This window comes from Marmota marmota, unplaced genomic scaffold (genome assembly GCF_001458135.2).
Source record: "Marmota marmota marmota unplaced genomic scaffold, marMar, whole genome shotgun sequence".
NCBI classification, from domain to species: domain Eukaryota; kingdom Metazoa; phylum Chordata; class Mammalia; order Rodentia; family Sciuridae; genus Marmota; species Marmota marmota.
The window spans coordinates 20,168,477-20,178,466 of record NW_026000026.1 but is presented as its reverse complement, the minus strand read 5'-3'; the positions used below and the strand labels follow the sequence as shown (position 1 = coordinate 20,178,466).

Below are 9,990 nucleotides of genomic sequence, written 5' to 3'. Positions count from 1 at the left end.
GGGAAAGCCAAGTAGAGAAAGTGGCCCAGCCAACCTGTTGAGATTAAGGGGCGGCTTTGCCAATAATCGGGCAAAGACAAATCTCCCAATCAGAATTCTAACAATTTGTGCAAATATCCCCCTCAAGGAGAGGCAGAGCATTGACTCCCCACCCTTAGGTAATGGCCTGTTCCACAGAGTGGAGTGATAGGAGGCGGAGAGTAAATTTATCATAGAGAAACCTGGCACGTAGCCAGGTGGTCAAGGTCAGCCTCTTCAAAGACAAGTCATGTTGGTAGTCTGTCTTAGTCAGTGCTGGCTGCTATAGCAATCACCATAGACTGGCTGGCTACAGCAACAGATGTCTCTTTTTCTCAGTTTGGGAGGCTAGAAGGCTAGGGTCAGGCTCTGGTGAGGGCCCTCTTCCAGGTTGCAGATGCTGGCTTCCCACTGCAGCCTCTCCTGGGGGAGATGAGAGAGGAGGACGCCAGCTCTCTGCAGTCTCAGCTTATGAGAGCATGAAACCCATCATGAGGGCTCCACCCTCCTAAGCTAATCACCTCCACAGGCCCCGCCCCCTTATACCCTGGCATTGGGGATTAATTGGGGGTGGGGTGGGGCGGGACACAAGCATCCAGTCCCTAACAGTATGTATCCTTGATGTGATGAAATGACAATGGCACTCTAGTCTTTTCCAAAGTCCCTAATGAAAAACACCAAACACATATTAAGTGACATTCTATAAAACTGCCTGGCCTGTTTGCAAAACTGCCAAGGTCATCGAAAACAAGGATGGAGCCAGGCTTGGTGGTTCACACCTGTAATCCCAGCGGCTTGGGAGGCTGAGGCAGGAGGATTGCAAGTTCAAAGCCAGCCTCAGCAATTTAGTGAGGTCTTGAATAACTTGAAGGGGGCTGGGGATGTGGCTCAGTGGTTGAGTGCCCCTGAGTTCAATCCCTGGTACCAAAAAAGAAAGAAAACAAGGATAGAATGAGAAATTGTCACAACACAGATGAGAACTAAATCTAATGTGGTGTCCTAGATGTGACCCTGAAAAACAAAAAGGACATTAGGGAGAAAACAATAAAATCTGAATAAAGTACAGAATCTGGTTAAAATAATATATCACTGTGGAGTCGTTAGTTGTAACAAGTGTAATAATAATACAAGATGCTAACAGTAGGGGAATCTAGGGCCAGGATACCTGAGGACTTCGTACTGTCTTTAAAAATCTAAAACCATATAAAAATTATTTTGAAAAAAAAAAACTAAAACTATTTTTTAGTTTAACTCCAAAACTATTAAATCTTTTTTTTTTTTTGCCAATCTAAAACTATTCTAAAGTTACATATTTAATTTCAAAAATATTGGAAACTTTTTTCCACCAAAAAGTTTATATGATCAGAAGTCACCAATTGTCAGTGGAGGAAATTGTGGTCCCGAGAAAGGTCATCAGCTCGGTCCCCCACTGATGGCTTTGGCTGGGGTCACTTTGAACTCGGGAACCAATAGCATCTGCAGAACCAGATTTCAACCACCTTTCAGACCCCATTTGTATGACAGATTCAGGGAAGTTCGGGGCTTCCTGCCCTGGTGTCTCTTCCCGAAGCAGGTAGTTCTCAGGGGAATGTGTCTGACACATTCATAGGCAGCTGGTGTTCCTCAGCCTAAGACTCTGAAGGCTGTGATCGGAAAGTTCCATGTCAGGGAAACATGCCCAACACAGACCCCTCATGCAATAAGGTAGCACAGAGCTGGCCCCAGGCTCCTGTCCCTGCACGCCCCTCCCGTGCTTCCTGGCTTCTCCCACACTCCTCTCTGTTCCAGAATTCGGGTCTGTGACGCCCACGTCCCGCGGGCTTGGGACCTGGGCCTGGACACTCTTCTCTTTCCCAAGCAACATTGGCCTCCGAGGCTTTGAACACCATCTCTGGTTGTAGTATGTTTCTGATCCTGGCTGAGAGAAGAGATTCTGAGATGCCACCTGTCCCTTGACAGCAGCACGCTTGACGACCCCCTTGGGCTTACTGGATTCGGGAGGCTGCACCAGGCTGGTGTGCTGAGGGACAGGTAAAGGCATCCTGAGGATTTCTCCCAGAGCCGGGGGCATCAATTTCCCCCACAACATATCCACCTGGGCCTGCTTCTCCCAGCCCGCTGAGGAACGCTGGTAGTAAAACAGCAGAACAGACGGCTGCTTTATGGGCCAGAAGAAAGTGATTTCCCACCTGGGGCCAGTAAAGAATCCAAGGCTCCATTCTGTCCTTTCCCTCCGAGAAGGATTTTCCTCCTGTCTCAAGTGATCTCATGGGGCCATTAGCTTAGACACAGCAGCAGAAATGCCAGGGACAGGTGGGCTATCTTAAAAGGATGCTCTCTCATCCCATCCACGAAGGAGGTAGGCCCAGAGCCGTCGCCCGCATCCCCCAGACCCAATCAAGCCCAGCTTTCTTTCGGTGCCACTCACCCAGCCCCAGCTAGCCCTCCAGGACCTGTGATTCCGCAGAGAGTAGTTTCTAAGAACTGCTCCCGCTTGGTATCCTCTTAAGAGTGAAATGGCCAAATTAAAAAGCCCAGACAAAACTGGTGTTATGAAAATGTGGAGTAACTGGAGAACCTGCCCCCTGCTGGTGGCAGCGGGTCTCGGATGGTGCAGGCTGCTCTAACAATTTGCCAGAGACGGGACAGCTTAAAAGACAACATGTATCTCACAGTTCCAGAGGCTGGGGAGCTCAAGATGCAGGTGACAGCAGACTTGGTGTCTGATGAGAATGCTCTTCTGGATGCCAGATAGCCATTGTATCCTCCCAGGGTGGAGAGCCGAGAGGGAGGAAGTGACCTTGAGGTGTCTCTGCTTATAAGGCCACTAATCCCATTATGAAGACTCTACCCTTGAGACCTGATCTCCGGATGTCATCACATTGGGGTTTAGGGTTCCAACAGGTGAGTCGGGGAGTGCATTCAGTCCACAGCAAAGTGCAAATCGGTACAGCCCCTGGAAGACCATTTAGAAGTTGAAGTTGAACACGCATGTGCCCCGGGACCCAGCAACCCCGCTCCTTAGCACAGCCTCAACAGAATGCCTACATTTGTTCATCGAAGGACATGTGCCGCCTGTTCCTAACACACTTTTCGTGGCAGCCCCAGGTTGGAAACAAGCCCCGATCCCCAGTAGTGAGCAAACTATAAGGTGCACACATGGGACTGGAACACCAACGGGCATCAATGAGCCGCAACCCCCTGCAGCCCCCTGGACGGTCTCACCAACAGAAGGCTGAGCGAAAGAAGCCAGCCACCGGGAGGGACGCTGCTGTGTGAGTCCCCAAGGCCAACTCATAACCACACAAAGCCAAGTCATGGAAGCCAAAGTCAGGAGAGCGGTCGGGCCTGGGGATGAGTGGAACAGTCGTGAGGAAAGGACAGAAGGGGCTCTGGGACTGTGGCGACCCTCCGTTCCTCCATCTGTGCACCAGCTACGACGGGGAGCTCACTTATAGTTCTTTTGCTTATTTAGGATCACAATAAACAAAAGTCTAATTTTCAGATTTATTCTTCCAAATATACCAGTCGCTCAGCTGCTGAGGCTGGCCTCAAACTTGTGATCCTCCCTACCTCACCCCACCTCAACCATCATTTGGACTTTGTAAGAGCAGAAATAAACCTCTGTCATATTTAGCCACTGAGATTTGGGGATTAATCTATTACAGGGCTAATGTTGGCTTTAACTGATACAGAAGGTAGGTAGCAGTGGCAAGGTATGAGCCTGCTGAAAGACTGAAATGTAATAAGGTATGTAAATTGCTACATCTGTAGAAGATGCTCAATAAATGGGAGCTATTATTATTTGGAACGCATCAGGCTTCTCTGCTGCCCCGACCGAGACCTCCTAACTTGCCATATTCAGTTAACTCTTCCTTTATCCCAGCAAGGAAACAGGCATCAATCTACACCACAAATGACCAAATAATCTCTCCTTGCTCAGAATCCCACTAAAGCTTTCTATTACGCTATAGTTCATTAGCAACTGATGGCGCTGTGTTGTGAATTGCTGTTTAAATACTAATCTCCTGAGTTTCGTGTCTAACCTTCCTAAGTAGATCATAATTGCCTTGAGGGCAGGAAATCAACTGGCTATGTCTGTGTCACCCACGGCTCATCGCAGTACGAAGCCGGCATGTCATCTGTAGCTGGTGATTTGAAGTCTTGTCACTGGGGCTTTCCCAGCCCTGCACTGCCCTAGCCCTGACCACAGGGCTCCTCCAGGTCATCACCTCCTGTCCCCGCCTCTGCTCTGGCCACGCATGCTCCATTCCCCAGGTCCTTCACGTTCCCGTTATTCCTGTTGCGATCAGGGAGCCCCTGACCAGAGGTGGTGCCCCTCACTCTTTCTGGGGCTCTCAGCTGTCTCCTGGGGCTGTGGGAGGCCCTCAGGAGGCAGATGAGCCAGGATAGATGTGAAGTCAGGTGGGGGAAGCCCCGGCCAGCAGGGAACAAGCAGACAGACTCCAAGGGCCTGCATTTGGGAGTAGGAGGCCAGGCAAGGTGAGGTGACCTCTGTCAGAGGCAATATTTTGGTGAATTCCCCTGACGCGTCCCACGTCAGGAGAGCCTGGGCCTGGCTGAGATCACACAGAGTGAGGGTAGAACCCGGTGGTTCCAATGGCAAAGGTTCTTTCAGGTCCAGCCATCCATGATTTGTTGCTCCTTACTGTCATCCCAAAAGGATATGCTGAAGTCCTAACCCCTAGGATCTCAGAATGTGACTTGATTCAGAAACAGGGTCTTTCTTTTGGGGGGGAGGGTAAGTATGGGGGATTGAACTCAGGGACACTCGGCCACTGAGCCACACCCCAGCCCCATTTTGTATTTGGAGAAAGAGTCTCACTGTGTGGCTTAGCATCTTGCTTTTGCTGAGGCTGGCTTTGAGCTCTCAATCTTCCTGCCTCAGCCTCCCGAGCCGCTGGGATTACAGGCGTGCACCACCACACCAGGCAGAAATATGAGATAACCAAGTAAAGGTGAAGTCACTAGAGTGGCCCCTAATCCAACTTGATTTGTGTCCTTATGTAAGGGGACATTTGGACATAGAAGAGGTGATGTAAGGCCAAGCTATAAGGATGGAGGCAGAGAAGGGACGGATGTGGCCCACAATTCAAGGGACGCTCAAGGCCACCAGTGGCTAGGGAAGGCCAGGAGGGATTCTACCCAGGTCTCAGAAGGAGGGTGACCTGCGACCCCCGGATCCCTGACTTCTGGCCTCCAGAGCGCAGAGGTAAAATTTCTGTTGTTTTAAGCCACTCCTACGGCAGCCCTAGGATGCAAAGTCACTGTCCTTCTCCATTACTGGGCACTGATGGCCACCTCTCAAGAGCAGGAGGGTTCCAGCTGACACAAAGCGGCCAGTGGGTTTTCCGGTAGCCGTGCAAAAGTCAACCTCTCACGGAGCTCCCACGGTGACCGCAGCTTCTCCAAACACCTTTCACACGGAAAACCATCGGAAGGGGTCCCTGGGTGGTGGGCTCCCAGGTTGCCAAGCGCTGCTCTTGTGGGGAATGTTCCAGTCTGCTCAGTTCCCCCCAGACTCTCTCTGTCTGCCCCGGTGAGTCTCAGAAGCGCTGAAGCAGAGAATCAGGTGGAGGCGGCGGCTGATGCTGGGTGTTCAATGGTCTGGACGAGTTCTTTTACAGCCTTTAGAACCTCAGTTTCCCTGAACCCTGTGCCCACGGGAAGGAGAAGAGAACGTTCACTCACTCCACAAATTTTATTTTGAGTGTGCGCTAGAGGCCAGGTGCAATTGTGGGTGCTGATATAGCCCCATGTACTTGGGATAGATCAGTAAACAAATCAGATGCCTCTAGACTCCCCATTTTGAAAAGCTTATATTCTAGTCGGGGAGACTCAGGCCATGAAACAGATGTAAGTTAAACAGATGGTAGGGGAAGAGATGATAGTGGTTATGGGAGAAAACAGAACAGGGTCATAGTCCAATCTGTAGGACTCCGTTACACAGCTGGCCTCCGATTTAGCCTTTCGCCATGACGTAGAGGGCTTCTGTGCCTTTGGTCCCGGCCCCATCATTCCCTGAGGGCTTCTTCACTCTTCACAATCATGAGAGCCAGGCTCATCTCCGGCCTCACCCACACCCTGGAATTAACCACTTCCCTACGCAACTCTAGTTCCTTGTGTTGAAAGAACGGTATTTAGAAACCAAGAGCTGGTCACTAGACATTAAGAGGTGCCCATTGTTCCCGGGGTGTCATTGCCTGGGGGCCTTCTGAGAGGAGAACTAGGAAACTCACACAGATAGACCAACAAGCCAGCTCATTTCTGTTTTTATCCATACACACACACACACACACACACACACACACACCACGGGTTCATTTCAATATTCTTATTCTAGTCCAACACAACACAGTGTACATTCTCGTTCTTTCCTTATTTTGAGGCGCCTCCTTTTCTTCCGACAGAAACCTGGCTTTTATTATCCACAAGATATTTTCTTAATTGTTCAATCCTTATATATACATAATACTAAACAGCATAATATTTTTGCACAATTCCTGTTGTTGGTAGCCTTACACTATCCAGTCAAAATGCTGATGCTGTTGTCCAAAGTTACTTAGATGGGTGTTTTGGATTTTTTTTTTTTTTAACTAGGGATTGAACCCAGGGCTGTGCAAGCACTCCACCACAGAGCTACCTCCCCAGATCTTTTTATTTTATTTTGAGACATGGTCTGCTAAGTTGCCCAGGCTGGCTTTGAATTCATGATCATTCTGCCTCAGCCTCCTGAGTAGCTGGGATGACAGACCTGGGCCACCACACCTGGCAGGTGAGTCCTTGTACCCCCACACCTTCCAGCGGGGTGAGTGTATTCACTTGTAACTCAAGTCCATTTGCTTCCCTTGCAAATGGAGCTAAGGTTTCTCCCACACATCCTGGTCGGTTTCCTTCCGGGCTTACAGTGCTGGTGGTTGAACCCGGGGCCTTGTACCTGCCAGGCAAGGGCTTGGCCACTGAGCTGCACGCCCAGCCCTCCCTTATTGCTGTGTGGTTTATGCTTGATGTGCTTTGGAATTATTTTATAGCATTAAAAGAAACAATGAAGTCCTCTTAAATAAATCCCTCACTAATTCCAACAGTTTCCAGCTAATCCAGAGAATTATTAGTCTGTTTAGCTTTGCTATTTCTTCTTGAGTTAATTTTGGTAATTTGTGGAGTTGTGTGTGTATGTGTGCGTGTGTGTGTGTGTGTGTGTGTGTGTGGTGCTGGGGATTGAACCCAGGGCCTTGGGCATACAAGGCAAACACTCGACCAACTGAGCTATATCGCCAGCCTTGGTAGTTTGTGATTTTTAAGTTTGCTTTGGTTAAATCATCCTGCTTTTCAAGGGAATGTGTACTGAATTGTGTTAAATATGCTTTATACTTCTTTTTCTTCCATTTATCTTTGTGCCGTATGATATCATGCAGCAGTTAAAAAGAACAAAGTCATGTGATTCTACAACATGTACAATCAGAAAACTGAAAAATTATACCCCATTTACATATGATATATCAAAGTGCATAAATGCATTCTACTGTCATGTATAACTAATTAAGACAAATAAAAAATTAAAATAAAAAAGAACAAAGTAGATCTGTATATGCTAAAAGTGAAAGAGCGATAAGACATAATGAAAAGAAAGCAAATTTCAGAAAAATAGAGCATCCATTTTTAAAATAAAATTTTATAAGTTTTGGAGTTTGAATCTCATTTTTAGATAGGAAATGGATGTAAAAAGACCTGAAAAGATCCCCACTAAATCTCAGTGATAGCAGTGACATCCTTGGACTTCAGCCAGAGGATCCCTGCCTTGCCCTTGGGTGCTGGAAGGCCTACTCCAGCCTCCCTCCGGAGCCCCTCACCCCAAAAACCAAAGGGACATGCCTGACCCTCCTTGCAGACCAGGCTTCAGGTGCCCGGGACCTAGGAATTCTTTCCAGGTCCTGTGCGGACCTCACTCCAGGTGTGTCCTCCGGCAGGTGGAGTACAGCACTGCTGTGACCAGGCTCAACCAGTGAGCAACGGGCATCTGTTGGAGGAACTCGTAGGTGCAGGTTGGAGTCTCCATATACATGTGCATGAGGCCCTCGCGGTGTAGACAGAGCTGGGCACCAGAAGGGTAGGCAGGCCTCGCTGCCGTGTTCTGGCAAGGAACTCTACAAAGTCAAGAGCCCTGAATCCAAACCCAGTTTCCCAGGTCATTATATTTGTTCCAGTGTGCACAGAAGGCCGACTTTGTTTAAAAGCAGCAGAAGAGACTACCACCCACAAGCCAAGGAAAGAGGCCTCAAAAGAAAGCCAACTTGCCAAGACCTTCATTTTGGACTTCCAATCTCCAGAACCCTGAGAAAACAAATGCCTCCTGCGCACAGCACCCTGCCTGTGATGTTTTGTTGTAGCAGCCATAGCAAACTAATACAGAGCACTTCAACTTTTTGCTCTATTTTTTCTTCTTTGACTTTTGTTTCTAATCTACATGTATCCATGCATTATTTATGTAATTAAAAAAATACATATTCAAATGTCCTCTTATCATGCTGATTTTCCTGGTCTCATTCCTAATTGTGCTTTCTCTGTGTGTGTGTATGTGTGTGTGTGTGTGTGTGTTTCACCCCTTAATTAGGCTATTATATTATGGGTTTTCTCTCCCCCACAATGAATCAGCTCTTCAATTTATCAATCCTATCTTTGTATCTTTGTTTTGTTTTCTGATTCATTCATTTCCATTTGTCTTCATTCTTTCTTCTTTTCTTAGATTGATTTTATCGCTCATTTTATATCTTCCAGAGTTGAATGCTTGATTCATTTATCTTTGTTTCTCTTTTTCAGAAATAGCAGTGATTAAGATTAAATTTTCCTTTCTACAACTATAATGCACCAATAAAAAAAAAGTGGGGAAAAAGAATTAAATTTTCCTTTCAATATGGTCTTAGCTGTATCATGTCACTTTTGATACTTTGTGAGTGTGCACGTGCATGCCTGTGCATGTTTTTTTTCTCAATCTGGTTTTAAAATTTCCTGTTCTCAAAGGAAGTTGAAGAGTGAATTTCAGATGTGGCACGTGGTCGAGGGTCTGTGATTGAGCAGCGTTCCTCCTCCATGCCCTTCTGCCAAGATGTTGTACCCAACCGTGGGCCCAGAGCAATGCAGTTGGTCAACCGTGGACTAAATGAACCAGAGAGGGCAACTGTGTGGAAAGTTCTATAATCAGCAGGTTCCATCAGCACAGCACACACAATGAACCACAGCCAGGCCCTCTCCAACCAAGTCTGGGTGTCAGCCCTGGGGTGAGAGAATGTTGCCGAGGGGTCTCCATTTCAGCTCTGAGAGTCGTGGCCGATCCTGTATGGGGTCTTCAGAGTTCTCTCCTAGCAGTCTCTCTTTACTGCACACCCTGCTCCAGCTAAGAAGTCTTTATATCAACTTTCCCTCTTCAAATGAACCAGGTGGAGCGTGGCGGGAGGAGGTGGGTCGCTGGGGGCGTGCCCCGAGAGGAATCACCATTCCTCTGGCCCCTTCCCCACTTCCCTCTCTCTGCTTCCTGGCCACCATGTCCTGAGCAGCTGTCCTCCTCCATGCCCTTCCGCCTTGATGTTCTACCGCCTTGATGTTCTACCGACTTTGGGCCCAGAGCAATGCAGTCAGTCAACCATGGACTGAACCTCTGAAACCCTGGGCCAAAATCAACTCTCCCTCCTCGAAGTGGTTCCAGTCAGGTATTTTGGTCACAGCTATGAAGAGCCAACACACCTGGCCAGCACTGCTGTTTGACATCTCCTTTGCATTGTTGGCCAGGACTGGCTGCAAGGCTCGGTGGCTTTTTGGCTGGGTGTGTGGCCACTCCAGCCAATCCCAGTCTCTGTTAACAAGGACGAAGGGGAGACCAAATCTTGTACAGGCAACTGGCAGTGTCAGTGTCTGCCTCAATAGCCATAGATATTGATAAGGTCACCTTCCAGAGCT

General features: G+C 48.2%; 1 long non-coding RNA gene across 1 annotated transcript; it reads left to right on the top strand.

The window, feature by feature from the left end:
* The first annotated feature begins 9 nt into the window (after positions 1–9).
* On the top strand, positions 10–3,522 carry LOC107138158. Its single transcript, XR_001502978.2, has 2 exons — positions 10–2,049; positions 2,694–3,522. It is a non-coding gene; the product is annotated as an uncharacterized LOC107138158 (long non-coding RNA).
* Positions 3,523–9,990: the final 6,468 nt, after the last annotated feature.